This window comes from Castor canadensis, chromosome 16 (assembly GCF_047511655.1).
Source record: "Castor canadensis chromosome 16, mCasCan1.hap1v2, whole genome shotgun sequence".
Classification (NCBI taxonomy): domain Eukaryota; kingdom Metazoa; phylum Chordata; class Mammalia; order Rodentia; family Castoridae; genus Castor; species Castor canadensis.
The window spans coordinates 61,996,650-62,010,967 of record NC_133401.1 but is presented as its reverse complement, the minus strand read 5'-3'; the positions used below and the strand labels follow the sequence as shown (position 1 = coordinate 62,010,967).

The window sequence follows — 14,318 nt, the reverse complement described above, 5'->3', positions numbered from 1 at the left end:
TGTGGCATTTCCAAAAGTTCTTACAGTGTATCAGATATATATCATACTTGAATTCACCCACTTCACCTCTCTCCTTTATCCCTTCTGCCCCATTCCTGGAATAGTTTCAACAGGTATCATTTTTGCATTTACATACATGTGTACATAGTTTTTGCACCGTATTCACCCTCCTACCCCCTTTCCCCACCACCTTCCCCCCAAGCCAGTACCAACCCCCCATCTGTTCTGCTTTCCTATTTTCCAATTTGATAGAAAAAAAAAGAGAAAAGAGAATTTTATTCACGTGTTAGAAACTGCTCATTGTTTTCCAGTATCCATTCCCTCTTTCTTTTCTAGTAACAAATTTGAACCCTTTCTGCCAAGTCCTTTGCTCCCCAGTGAAAAAGGCTGTTCAGAGGCAATCTTATAGCTAGGTATGGCCACGTGACTGAGTTCTGGCCAATAAGATATAAGTAAAAATGCCAAGCTCTTAGCACTTCCAAGATGGCTCCTTAAAGGAAGGCAATATGTCCTCTATCCGCCCTCACTTTCTCCATCCTACTTTCTTAAGTGAGAGTGTGATGGCTAGCACTCTCGCAACTACCATGGACCATGAGAATGAGACCTGTGCCAAATTTTAACCAATACAAAATATTCTGTTTCTCTTTCGAGCAGCTTTTCCCATTACTGATCTATATTTTCTACATGTAAAGGACATTTCCTCTCTTCCAGTGTCACTTTGAATACTGCCCCTTGTTTTTGGCTTATCTTTGGACTGAGTTTGCTTTTAAGTATTGGTGTTTAGTTACTTATTTATTTTTGTCAGTACTGGGGTTTGAACTTAGGGCCTTGTGCTTGCTAGGCAGGTGCTGTACTACTTGAGCAATGACCCCAGCCCTCGTGTTTATATTTAATGCAGATAAAATTTCCACACTCTTAAAATGCTATTTGCAATTTTGTTTGAAGTCCTTCTTCACTCAGATCAGGTAAATTTTCACCGATACTTTTCTAGCATAAATTTTAAAAGATTTCTTTGTTTATGTTTAGTATATGAGTCCATTGGCAAATGTTGTTAGTTTTTAATCTTTTGTAGGTTGTGAGTTCCTAGCCCCAACAACTCTCTTGAGCTCTGAAACAGGAGCCAGCGTCACCTCTAGTTTACACCACCTGTCCTGGCCTGAGCCTCCTGAAGACTGGTGCACTCAGCCCACAGACCCCTGTCCCTCCTCCCTTCTTCCCACCCATCCTCCCTCCCAGCCCTCTGCTAAGGGTCATCTGCCCACTACTGAGAGCACTCTCTGCTTCTTCTGGAACTTCTACCACCGTGTTCAGTGCTATTCCATTCTGTTTAGCTAGACTAAGCCATGGACAGCCCTCCCGTCTTTCCTGGGAGCCTTTTGTTATTTCTTCTCTGGAAAGACAATATAGGAAGAATTTTTTTTATTACTTTCCAAGTAGATGCGGAGCTTTTTAAATTAAACTTTTTTTTTTTTAGTAGTACTGGGGGGTTGAATTCAAGGCCTGTGCTGTACTGAGGAGAGCTCATATGGTCCTATTTGAGCCATGCCTCCAGTCTGTTTTGCTTTTAGTTATTTGTTAGGAAGGGTCTAATACTTTTTCCCAGGCCAGCCTTGACCTCAGTCCATCTATTTGTGCTTCGCATGGAGCTGGGATGCCAGGCATGTGCCACTACACCCAGTTATTGGTTGAGATGGAGTCTTGCTAACTTTTTGCCTAGGTTGATCTTGAACCTCAGTCCTGATCTCCACCTCCCAAGTAGCTGGGATTGCAGGAATGAGCCACTGCACCCAGTTAAATTTTTATTTCCTGATAAGAGAAATGAACCATGTTTGACATTTTAAAAACTGGAAAATACAGAAAGTACCAAACAAAACAAAACAAAACAAAAACTCAGAATCTATTACTACAACTGTATAAAAGCATGTAAAGTAAAAAGTGAAAGCCCTATCACCCTCCAAGAAACTTCTGGATATAATTACTATATCTCCTCCAGACTTTTTTAATACAAACTAATGTAAAATAAATTTTTTGGTAAGAATTTTTGTAAATGTCACAATGTACTCCTACTACAACAATAATGTAATAATAATTTTTAAAATGTTTTTAGAGGTGCTGGGAACCAAACCCAGCACTTGCTAGGCAAGTGCTCTTACCACAGCTAGAATCTATAGCCTTGTTTGTTTGTTTGTTTACTCCCACCCCATGTTTTCCCATTCAAAATATAGACTACAGTCCAGGCAGAGGGACTGGGCTGAGGCGTATATGGGGTAGGTTTTCTTTCCCTCCTCTTTCTATAGTCAGTGTAAGAACATAGCCTGTGGTAAGCACCAGGAGGCTAGCCCTTGTTTTTTTTGAGGCAGGGTCTTACTGTGTAGTCCAGGCTGGCCTTGAGATCCTTCTGCCTCCACTTTTGAATAAGTACTTGGGTTAACAGGTATGCACCACTACACCTGGCTTCAAACAAATGCCAATCTTTATAGATGTACATATATGCATGTTCATGAAAATGGGATCATGCAATATACTTTGTTCAGCAACTAGATTTTTACAAATACCAACATATTATATATGCCTTTTTAAAGACAATTCATAGAGTCCTACTACAGTAGACCCTTGGAATCATGGGTATATGGTTTCAAAGAGACCACCGTTGAGGAAAACTGAGAATACTCAAGATGCATACTATACTGCAAATGCCTGATTCATTTTTTCCACAATACCATCCAACTTCCACTAAACACATGCCACCTTTCAACAAATCTAAAATTTTCATTTTATCATTTAAATGAAGCACATTAACTTTTACCTTGTTTTTTAGGGACCATTTGCTTTTGGGGAAACATATTTTCACAAAATTAAGGTCAGGTAAAATCATGAAATAATTTAAACACCGCCAACAATAACGTGAGACTGACTGAGAGCTTCTCTGCATCAACTGAGCTGTGTAATGCACGCATGGGAATTTAAATTTTTTGGTTTTGAAATTTCTTTTTTTTTTGTCAGTACTAAGGTTTATGGGGGGTTTTTTTTTTGTTTGTTTGACTGGAACTGGGGTTTGAACTCAGGGCTTCCCGCTTGCAATGCAGGCATGCTTGAGCCACACCTCCAGTCCAGTACTGGGGTTTGAACTCAGTACCTCCTGCTTGTTAAGCAGATGCACTACTGTTTTTGAAATTCCTTTTGATTTTATATATTTATCTTTGTTCTTAGTCAAAACTACATGTAATAAATACACAAATAAGTTGGGTTTAGCATAAATGTATTCTGTTGTGTGAATGTATAATTATTTTATCTTCTTTCCTATGGATCAACGTGGAGTTTTCCAATATCTTGCTAGTATATATAGGCTACTATAAATATCCTCATCCTTATACTTTAATGCATTTGTGCTAGCATTTCTATGAAGCAGATTTCAAAAACTGGGACTTTTTTATTGTTGTGCTGGGGGTACATTGTGGCACTTACAAAAGTTCTTACAATATATCAAAAACATCATCGTTGAATTCACCCCCTTCATCATTCTCCTTTATCCCACCCACCCCCCTTTTGTGCAATAGTTTCAACAGGTCTTGTTTTTCCATTTACACACATGTGTACGCAGTACTTGCACCGTATTCACCCTCCTGCACCCTTTTAAAATAGGGATTGTTGAGTTAAGGGATACATACATGTACATTAAGTTGTAGGTGCTTCCTGTTGCCCTTTGTCAAAACCTTGTCCCAATAAATGCAATGTCCTTTTAAATAATCTTTTTCCACCTCTGAGTTCATTCCTTATCAGCTGCTGGAATTACTTTTATATAAAACTCAGATCTGACTGTGGCTTTCTCTATTTAAAATACTTTAATGGCTTCTCGCTGGCAACAAGACCAGAAAATTCATCCCATCTCCTTCTCAGCCAGTTTGGGTCCTCTGGGAAGCAGAGACCAAGCAGAAATGGATCTGTTGGGGTGGGGGATAGCACCTAAGAAAGATGTAGAGGAAGGGAGCAGAATCAGGTAGAAGAAAACCAGCCTTCAGACAGCAATTTGTGTCTAGTTTCTGGAAAGAAAGAAAGGGCAGGTAAGAAGAACCTCAGATGGGCTGCAGCACTGAGAATGTCTCAAACAGCCCAGTGAAAATTCTGGCCAAAGATTGCCCAGTAGAAGAGTTCCACTCTAGGCAGAGATGGGCAGTCCCTAGCTCTCTGCCATGTCTTGCTATTGGCTGGGACCACCCTTGGAGGCAACATGGCCTTGACTTGAATGTTGCAGCAGGTCCTGCAGCTACAGGTTGTCAGTTGTCTGTACTCCATGTAACAGGTTCTCTGAATGTCAAGTGTTCATGACTGCCATAAACCACAGCCTTCATTTTAGCCTTATCTCCCCTTTTCCTGCTCCCAAACCCCACACTCTGGCGCCACTGGCCTGACTCCATGCCAGGAGTCACAGCCAACCGTTCATACCAGCCCCCAGCCCTGACCTTTGCTCACTCAGTTCTTTGTGCCTAGATGTTACTCCTTCCCAGCCATACCAACAAATACCCTAATACACTTTCAAGACCATACTTAATTGTAACCTTCCCTGGGTCACCTTCCTGACCCCATAATGCAGAATTAATTGGTCCTTGTTTCTGTGGTACTGTTTATAGATTAATATTTCCCAGGTTAGAGTATCTCAGCTACTTTTTTTCTCAGATTCTTGCCCCTTCTAAACTCTAAACCTGGTACAATGTAGGCACCCAGTAAATGCTGGCTGAGCATTACCCTGTTCCTCCCAAAGGGCCTTGAGATTGTAGAACCCCCACTACTGAAATAGATTGGAAGCTACAGTCATTGGCCAACAAATGTTTGTTGAGTTGTCCAGGACCTCATAGAAGCCAGGCCTCATACAGGAGGGGCCTGTGAGGGAGGAGCCTTGTGTTGTGGGTGGGGCCTCATAGCTGCGGGGGGCCTCATGTGAACAGGGCGCGTTGGAAGAAGGGTGGGGAAAGGTGTTTACTGTGAGTGGGGATCACCCAGTTTGGGGCCAAGTTGGAATTTTAAGACTAGAGAATGTCTTCCTCTGTTTCTGTTTTCTACCATGAGTGGGAAAGACCCCAGTGGTGTTTTGGGGGTTTTTTTTTTTTAAGTAATCATTGTATTGCCTCTGGTCAACAGATAGGTACTTTTATGAGTCTTCCCTTTTTCAGTCACATTTTCATGTGTTGAGATTTTGCATTTCTCCATCACTTGTTCTCCCTATGGTATAAAAAGATAACTGGGATGAGATCTCCAGGCCAGATGAGTAATCATGTTCTGATTGAAGGTTCACAGGTGGGGAAAGTTGGGAGAATGGAAATGATATTTTTCCTCTTCCTGTTTCCCACAGCCACCAATTAAAGAATTTCCCTCCTAGGGAAATTCTTGGGTACCATGAGTACCCAAGGCTTTCTGGGGTGAACATAAAAGAAAGTGACATCAAGGGTTGATAGGGAGGAGGAGGGCAAAGATGACAGAGAGGCAGAGCTTCTGGCCCAGACTCTTCCCTCCTTTTCCTGTGCCAAGATATCCTTTGGGCGCCATCCCTCAGTGAGAGGAGGCTAGAGCCAAAGTGGTCACATTCTCCCTTTCCCGCCACTCCTCTAAGCTGTCAGCCCCTCAGAGGGAACCCAAGGGTTTCTCCATCGAAGTGTGAGGTCTGTATACCTCGGCCTTCTCAGCAGGGTGTTCAGCACAGGTGGAAATAAGGAGGCTATGGGTCAAAACCTTGGTTGTGGGTGCTGACTTGACAGCAGTTAGAAGTTCCTCAGGCGTTGTAGTTGAAGAAGCCTGTGGGGCCAGGGGTGCTTATCACCAGGGCCACAGACTCATCTTTGGGGGCTGTGCCTCAAGTGTTATCGAATGGTGCGTGTGGTGGAGGCCTAGCTTTCATCAGATTCCTTTTTACCAGAAAGGTCTGTGGACAAAACCACTGTATCAACCCAAAGAGCAACAGCCTTTCTAACACAGAAGAGGTATTTCCCTGTAAGAGCGGATTTAGTTGACTTCCCAGTGCTGAGTAATGGAGACCTCAGGATGATTCTAGAAAGAATCCTTGATCTCATCTGAGATTGACCCCCAGGAACTTTGCATTCCCCTGTGATAACAGGGGCCATATGGGTTATGTTGCCACAGATCCAGAGATTTAACCTTGAGAGTTATATCAGGTGGTCTGACACTCACTTCCAGTGAGGACCATCCAGAAACAGAGCAGACCCCCATAAGTGTAGAAACAGAATATTGGTAAGAATAGAATGCTGCTGGGCTGTTAAATGAATCCCAGCATTCATTATTAGCCAGTTATTCTAAAAACCCCTATTTCAAACCTGAGTTCTGGGCAGATTCTGATCTCTGTGTCAGGGAGCTAGCTCTCATGTTCCCAGAACCTGTCAGGAGTGTATGATGCACAGCAGGGGATCCTAAGGGAAAGGAAATCTAGAAAAGGAGAAAAGAGAATAATAAGAAACTTCTCAAATTAGGGCAAAAGGCTGAACTCAGTTATGCAAGCCTGCACCTATAACGTGACAACCCCTCTGATTTTGACAACCCCTCCACTTTTAAGTCCTAGCTACAGTTATGAATAGGGAACCATATCTGTTTAGACTTCCTAAGGGTCATATAAACAGTTTGGATGGTTATATCTTTTTAAATAACAGTTTCTGAAAACACTGAAAAAAAAATCCCAATTATTTAACAGTCTGGTGCCCTGAGCCAGCCTTCAGAGTCCCTGGGAGGCCTTGCAGAATCACTTCCTTCTGACTGTGATCAGAGGCAGGGCTCTGGCTTCTAGAGAGTGCAGGGGAGGAAGAGCCCAGCTGGGAGTGAGGGGAGTGCAGTGGGAGGGAGGAGGAAGTCTCAGATTGCCAGCTGTGTCTTGTCACCAGGGGAGAGCAGGGACCCAGGATGGAGCAGACATAGGTCTCCTAGGAGCTTGTCCCTTTGGGAAAGGAGTGCATGTTCCAGGCATGCTTCTTCCGATTTGGCAATCTAACATGATGGCAGAAACAGGGTCCCTGGGCCCTAAAGTTATGGCAAGAACTCTCTTTCTCTCCTGTGGTCTTGGCAGCCTTGGTGTCCCTGAGGGTTTCTCAAACCTGTGGAACTGAGGTTCATCAGAGCAATGTCTCTTTTGACACATTGTAGTCACCACTCCTGTCCCCATCTCAGTGACCTGGGTCTTATGTATAGGAGGAGGAAGGGAAGAGCAACTTAATGCCATTCTTCCCCACTCAGGTTTCCACTATACCTCAATCTTGTCATTATTTTTAGTTAATGTATTTTTAGTTAGGCATCTCCTTCTCCAGATGTCTTTTTTTGGAAATACAGTTAGCTAAAGATACATAACTCAGTAGTGTAAATTCACTTTATAAAATGGATGCACTTCTATTTAAATAGAAGAGGGCTTGGTCCCATGATTCTTAGAACTATTTGAAGCCACACACCCCTTCCAGAATCTAATGGAATAGATGGATCCTTTCCCTAGGACAATTCACAAGCATTCAGTTTTGTGTGTCATATGTGAATTTCAAGGACCCCGTTGGCCCAACCTGGGGTTCTGAGTTCTTATGAGAGGTGGTGGGTGGAGAAGGTGGTGGTGAGAGGCAGGGGACAGAGACAAGCAGGATCCTGGGTGCCGCTGGAGATCACCTGGAGTGAAAATATCATGACCAACTGTGGTCATGTCTGTCCTACAGGAAAGGTTTCCTTCCCTCAGTGACACCCATGGTACTGTTACTTCATGTGTCCAGCATGAAGCTGGATGGAGAGGAAACCCTCCAGAGACACTGGAACTAGTTTTCTGCTGGAGGAGGCAGATGGTGGCTTGTATCCATCTGGTGGTTGGGATCCTCTCAGCAAGGTGATAAGGACAGGGCAGCTGGCCACCTCCCAGAAGAAGAGGTAGGAATTTGGTCACTCCAGACTATAAATTCCTAACTTTGAGTATGAGATAGATCTTTTATTTTCTTTGAGGAAGTCAGTTTTACAATGTTGCTTGTAATTCCCAGGGTATTATTCTTTTCAAACTGGGGGAAACATGGGGAAAGTTTTTGGATCTAGAATTCATCCAAAAGCTTCACAGGGGATTTTGGAAGTGATGCAGCATAGTGAAACAAGCATAGCGATCATTTGTAGTCCAGCGCTTGTTATGCGAAGCTCCTGCTGTCTGTGTGGTGACTCAAGGAGGGGAGAATTTCCCCTTTGTAAGCCAGCTGGACAAGTGTCAGCACTGTTCTCTTTGCAGGCTCAGGCACAGGGCCTGACTAATGGGAGTTTGTAGGACTTAGGGAGGCTGGGCCCAGTTTAACACACAGGAAAAGGATGGTCTTTCTCTTAAGCAAGTCAGCCACAATTTCCCTAGCCCTATAGACCCATACCCACCACCTGCCACAGCATCTGATGCAAACCAGACATCTGCACATGGTTGTTGAGCTGATAGCGTCTCAGCTCCCATCTACCCCACGTCACAGGATAAGACCTACACTTTGCAGGGCACACTCAACAGGATCCCATGACGTCCTTCTCCACACATTATCAAACCTTCTCTTTCACTTTGTGTTGTTTAGTGCTAGTAGGTTTATTATGATTGTTATGTTCATGGGACTTTTTCATATTAAATAAGATAAAGATTACTTAAGCAGAATACAAAAAGCACTAGCCACAGATGAAAAAACCTACAGGTTGAATGTTCGTGAACTTATCTGAGGACTACACCTTGAGAACCACTGGTTTAAGCCAAAGCCACCTGGTCCAAGCAACTGTCTTACTTCATCTTGGGCACAGGTGAATGGCATGCAAGATGAAGGGAAGATGGACAGGTGGTGTGGCCTGAGCTTGTGGGCCTTTGGCTGCTGTCTGAGGAGTTTAAACCTGATTCTGTAGATTTAATTTAGGGCCACGATGTTTGGACATAGTGTAATGATCTGTTAGTTAGGAATGTTCTTCTACTCCAGGGTCTGAGGTACTCTTAGCCTGAAGCTTAAAGCTACACAGATGATCAGGTGATATTCATAGTTTAGCCTTATAGAGACAAGCCCTGCTGACCCCACATAGCACACCTGCCAAGAGAGATGTGGTTTACATCACAGACAAACAAGGATTGTCAGGCATGGTGCCATGCACCTGTGGTCCCAGAACCCTGACACTGAAGCAGGAGAATCAAGAGTTTGAGGCCAACCTGGGCTACACAGTGAGACCCTGTCTCAAGACGAAAAGAAAGGAAAAAAAAAAAAAAAAGATTGAAGCAAGTTATTATTTTAAATATGCAGCATCAGTGTTATAAGGAGACTGAAGCCATTTTTGGTTATTCTCTTCCTCCGCATCCCTGGCTTAGGTCTAGCTGCCCCTTCCCCCTTACTTCCTGATGCTAGGGGCTGGGGTCTCTCCTTCATTCAGCCCTTACCACGCCAGCTACCATGGGGTCCTGGGCTTACAGAAATGAGTAAATCACAATGCTTGCAGTCTGGTAAGGGAGTCCTCTCTGTCTCGTAACTGGAGATAGGCCAACTCCTGAGCAGGTGCCCTACAGCCACCATGCCCACTGCTAGGGCTATCAGCATCCACTCTGAGCTGGCTGAGGATCTTCAAGTCCTCTTGCTGGCAGGGCTGCACACTGGTATAGGGAGCCTGGCCCCGCCCACCCCCCCCCTCCCCGCTCTTTCCATCAGCCTGTGCCAGCCTGGCCAAATCCAAGGCCTGAGGGCATCACAGGTGCTACATGCAGCAAGAGCCAGGGGAAGACGGGGTGGGGTTCAGGTGAGTGCAGTTCCCTACTGACTCCCCAAGAATCTATTCCCAGCTGTCTTTTCCCTTAGGCATCTGTAAACTGGCTGCTTTCTCCTCACTCCCGCTCCCTTTTTCAAGAGAATTGTATAGAATAGAGCACCCACTCAGGAATCAAAACCAGGCTCAGATCTTGCTGTGCTACCCCTACTGTGTGACTTGGGCAAGGCACCTAACCTTTCTAAGCCTCAGTTTCCTCATTTGTATAATGACCTTGCTTATTACTGCATAGTGTGGTTCAGAGGCACATTTCCTGCCCTTGAATTGCCCCAAAACCTGGGTGGGGGAGGGTGGAATTTGGTCCAGTACACCCTCACACAATGGGGCACACTGTACTGGGTATGTTTGGGTGTGGTCATAAATGGAGTAGAGGCACACTAAGTCTATCTAATATGAGTAAACTATAAAGCTTCCTGTCTAGGCTGTAGAGCTGTATGGAACATGGTAGAAGTCACCCTCTAGGGCTTCAGACTCTAGTGTTTGTTAAATATCAGGTATTTTACCCAGCCTGTGAGAGGAATATTGTCATCCCTATCTTGCAGATGAGCAACCTGAGGCTCAGTACCCAGCCTGCAATCCACCTGGTATAGGATTTATTGAGCACCTATTGCTGTGTGCTAATTTGTGAAGAAAGCCTCTCCCTTATGGTGCCTGCATTCCACAGGTGGTCACTTTCCCCAAGATGAGCTGGAATGTATCAGAGCAAACTTGTGCTTATCTCATCTCACCCTCCAGAACTCACTGCTCCTTAGGCACTCCACTCATGAGGGCACAGACAGTACCTGGCAGCCCCTTTGGGAATTTGAGGATGGTGGAGCAAGCCTGGGCCAGGGGACAGGAAGGAGCTGCTATTTCTATAGAACTCTCTGTTTTCCTGAGCATTCCCAGGCAGCCCTGACCCAAAGCCAGGTTGATTGACTACCTGGCCCCTGGAATATTTTCCCCCAGGGAAGGAGGAGCTTCCCTAAGGGGATTTTCCCCAAGAGGATGGGGGTGGTCACTATCCTAGGGTCAAAAAGGGACACTTGCTTCCTGGTGGAAGTGGGGAATCCCCTTGGATTTCTCTGGGTTTATGGGAGGGGCCTATTGTTTTCCTACTGCTCTGGCCCTCAAGAGAGGAAGCCACAAAGTCACAATGTCAGAGCATTAAATTAGCCTCTCATGGTTTGGGGCTCAGTTTCTACCCCCTCTCAGCCTCAGCCTCAGCCTCATACTGTCTCTTGCTGCCATGAGACCTGTGGCACTGATATCAGTGACACTTTGTTTTCATTTGAGGAGACAATCCAAGATTTGCAACTTCCACTCTGTACTAAGGGAAAAAGATACAAGATTATTCATTAGAGCTTTTATCCATAGTAGTAATCACTGGAAACAATGTAAATGGCCAAAGTTTGGGATTAAATAAAATATTGTGAACATCTACAAGAAATGAAATACAGAATAACCATTAAAAATCACATGTAAAAGAAAATTAATGAGAGGAGTGCTTTATAACAGGTTTAGTCAAAACTCAGGTCACAAAACACAATGTACGTGATCTTTTTTTAAAAGAATAACATATTGCTTAGGAAAATGTCTGGAAGGATGTATACCAATGTTAATTGTAGTTATCTCTGAGTAGTAGGATTATAAAACATTTTTTTTCTGTTTTCAACATTTTTTAAATCACATGTCAAAAGGCATGTGAAAATACATGTCTTTTATAATCGTAGAGAAAAAAAAGCCCTCAGAGAAAAAAAGCCCTGAGAGAGAGAGAAAGAGAATGCTTCCTTTTGGCTCTATACCTAGATGGCCCCAGGCTTTAGTCTTGTTCCAAGAGTGCAGAAAGCCAAAGAGGAAGCTTGAGACCAGTGGGTTAGGGGCTGTCTTAAGTATTTGCCAGGCCTCCTTGTCCAGGTCCCATCAGAAAAGTCATCACTCAGAGAGGACCCTGGCCACACAGGCCTAGCAGAGGAGGCTCCTCCATGCTTATTCTGTCTCTCACTCTGTTTATTGCCTTCATAGTGCTTGTTCACATCTGAAATTACCTGCCTGCTCACATGTGTTTGGTGATTATCTGTCTCCTGCCACAGAAGGCAGTTTGGTCACAGTAGTAGCCCTGACTGTCTTGCCCACTCAGACTTCCCACCCAGGATAGGGTGCCGATCAGATCTTGGTTTATAAGGAACTGGAGACCCGCTTGGCCCCATCCTGGGGGCATTTGTCCTAAAGTTACGCATGGCAGTGAGGAAATGGAAGCAAGGTCATGGTTTATGGGGCCAAAACGGGTGAAGCTTTACAACCAGGAGATCTGGCTCAGCATCATAACATTAGTTGACATTTATTTATTTACAGGTGTTGTGGACAAGCCAGCTCTGTGCCCTGCATTTTACATTTGAGGAAAGTAAAGGGAGAACCAATTTCTCTATGATCCCTGGTTCCTTTGCTTCCAGCCTTCCTCCCTTCCTCCTCCTGCCAGTCATCTCTTTCAAGGCTTCAGCTTCCCGCTCTTTCTCAGTCTGTCTACCCCCTGCCCTTCTTTCTCTTTATCATGAGACAAATGAGACAGGGTTTCACTGTGTAGCCCAGGCTGGCCTGGAGCTTACCTGAGATCCTTCTGCCTCAGCCTGCACCACCACACTTTGTTTCATCTGCTTTTGTGGGGAGGCATCTTTTGAACTCAGGGCCTCACTCCTGCTAAGCAGGTTTTCTACCACGTGAGCCATGCCTCCAGCCTCACTTTCTCTTTCTGAAGCATGTTGTATACAAGTTTTCATCCCAACCATTCTGCTGCACCTGCATGACCAGGATCTAGGTGGCTCCAAGATGCTAACTCCAGTTGTTAGCTATCTCATATTACTCAACGTATCACAGAGGATTGCTCTGTCCTCCTTGAAAGCCTTTCTCCTGGTGTCCTTGTTACTGGCTCCTTTGCTGAGCTATTGAATGGGGTTCTGTCCTTGGACAACTTCCCTACTGATACTGTCCCTCCTGGGAATCTCATTCTACCTTGTAGTGTTAAAGAGCTACATATGCCAGGTGTGGTGGTGCATGCCTGTAATCCTTGTACTCAGGAGGCAGAAGCAAGAAGACCAAGAGTTCTAGGCCAGCATGAGCTACATAGTTAGACCCTGTCTCAACTTGGGGAAAAAGTTACTTGCTGAGCACTCACTTCATTTGTAGCCTCTCCCCTGAACTCCAGACTTACATTTCCACCTGCTTATTGGCCTCTCTGGCTGAGTATCTGAAAGGCATCTCACCCTTAGCATGTCCAAAACTGAGTTATCATTCCCCAAAATATGCTTCATCTGCAGGCATTTACACTTCAGAAAATTATAGCTGCTCATGGCCAAATCCTGGAAGTCCTCCTTCACTCTTCTTTATCTCTCTTCTAATCCAGCAGCAAATCCTGTCAGCCCCACCTTCTTGAATCTGACCACATCTCAAAACCTCCATGCTTCCTCTCTGGTTCAAGCTACCATTGTCCCTTCCTGGGATTTCTACAATCTCTTCCTAATTGTTTCTGCCCTTTCTCCCAAGTTCATTCTCAACACTGCCTCCAGAACAGTCCTGTTAATACACGATGAGTCATATTATGTCTCTTCTCTTTAAAACCCTCTAGTGGCTCACTCGTGGAGTCAAAGCTTGCGTTTATATGAGGACCTTCCTGTAAATCCCTGCACACTCTGGACCCTCACCTCTCTTATCCCCTCTCTCACCTCCCCCTCTTCACTCTACTCTGGCCACAACACCCTCCACAGTGATCTTCATATGTCAGGCAGGCTGTCATCTTCAGCCCTTGCTGTTCCTGCCCTCTGAAAACCTTCCCCATTAATTCTCAGGATTCATGTCCTCACTTCCTTCTAGGTCCTTGTTCATAACTTACCTTCTTAGATGTCTAGCCTTCCCTAGAGACACTATTTAGAATTTTGACACTCCTTTCCAGCACTTCTTACCCTCTACTCCTGCTGTATTTTTGCTTCATAGCACTTACCACCTCTAACTACTATTATTAAATTTTATTTATTTTGTTAGTTGTTCTTACCCCCAAGTAGACCACAGCTCCATAAGGGCAGAGAATTTTGTTCACTGCTATATCTCCAGAGCCCTAGAATAGTCCTTGGCATGTAGTAAGTATTTAGTAAGTACATAATGAATGGCTATATCAATAAGGATGAATGAGGGTACCACCTACTGTTTATACAAGCCCTTGGGACAGGATGGAAAGAATACTGGGGTTTCTGCCAGCTTAGGAACATTAACACACTGCATGAAAAGAAATCCTCTGAGTGGAGAAAGCCTCTGAGTGGAAGCCAGGCTGGAGTGTCTGTGTTGGCCAGCATGTAGCCAACTCATACCTCAGTGGCTTTTGAGGAACTCTCCATAGATGAGCCTGCATCACTCCAGGCTCACTTTGCTCAAAGGCTCACCTTTAGGGCTGTGCCTCAGTCATTCACTTTCCTTTTTTTCTCTAGGTGCCAGAGGTTGTAGCCTCTTGGAGGAAAGCAACATCAAGGTAAGAGAGCAGTAAGACCACGTCTAGTTTGGGACTTCCCAACTTA

The 14,318-nt window shown here is 44.5% G+C and overlaps 1 long non-coding RNA gene and 1 other non-coding gene across 2 annotated transcripts in view; one reads left to right on the top strand and one right to left on the bottom strand.

Moving 5' to 3' along the window:
• LOC109694190 (uncharacterized) overlaps positions 1-14,318 on the top strand; it is a 67,240-nt gene that overhangs the window by 27,826 nt on the left and 25,096 nt on the right. Inside the window, exon 3 of the long non-coding RNA XR_002213089.2 lies at positions 14,232-14,272. This is a non-coding gene — a long non-coding RNA (uncharacterized lncRNA). The remainder of the gene's footprint in view (positions 1-14,231; positions 14,273-14,318) is intronic.
• LOC141418363 (small nucleolar RNA SNORA51) lies at positions 2,201-2,337 on the bottom strand. The gene has a single exon (XR_012443018.1). It is a non-coding gene; the product is annotated as a small nucleolar RNA SNORA51 (small nucleolar RNA).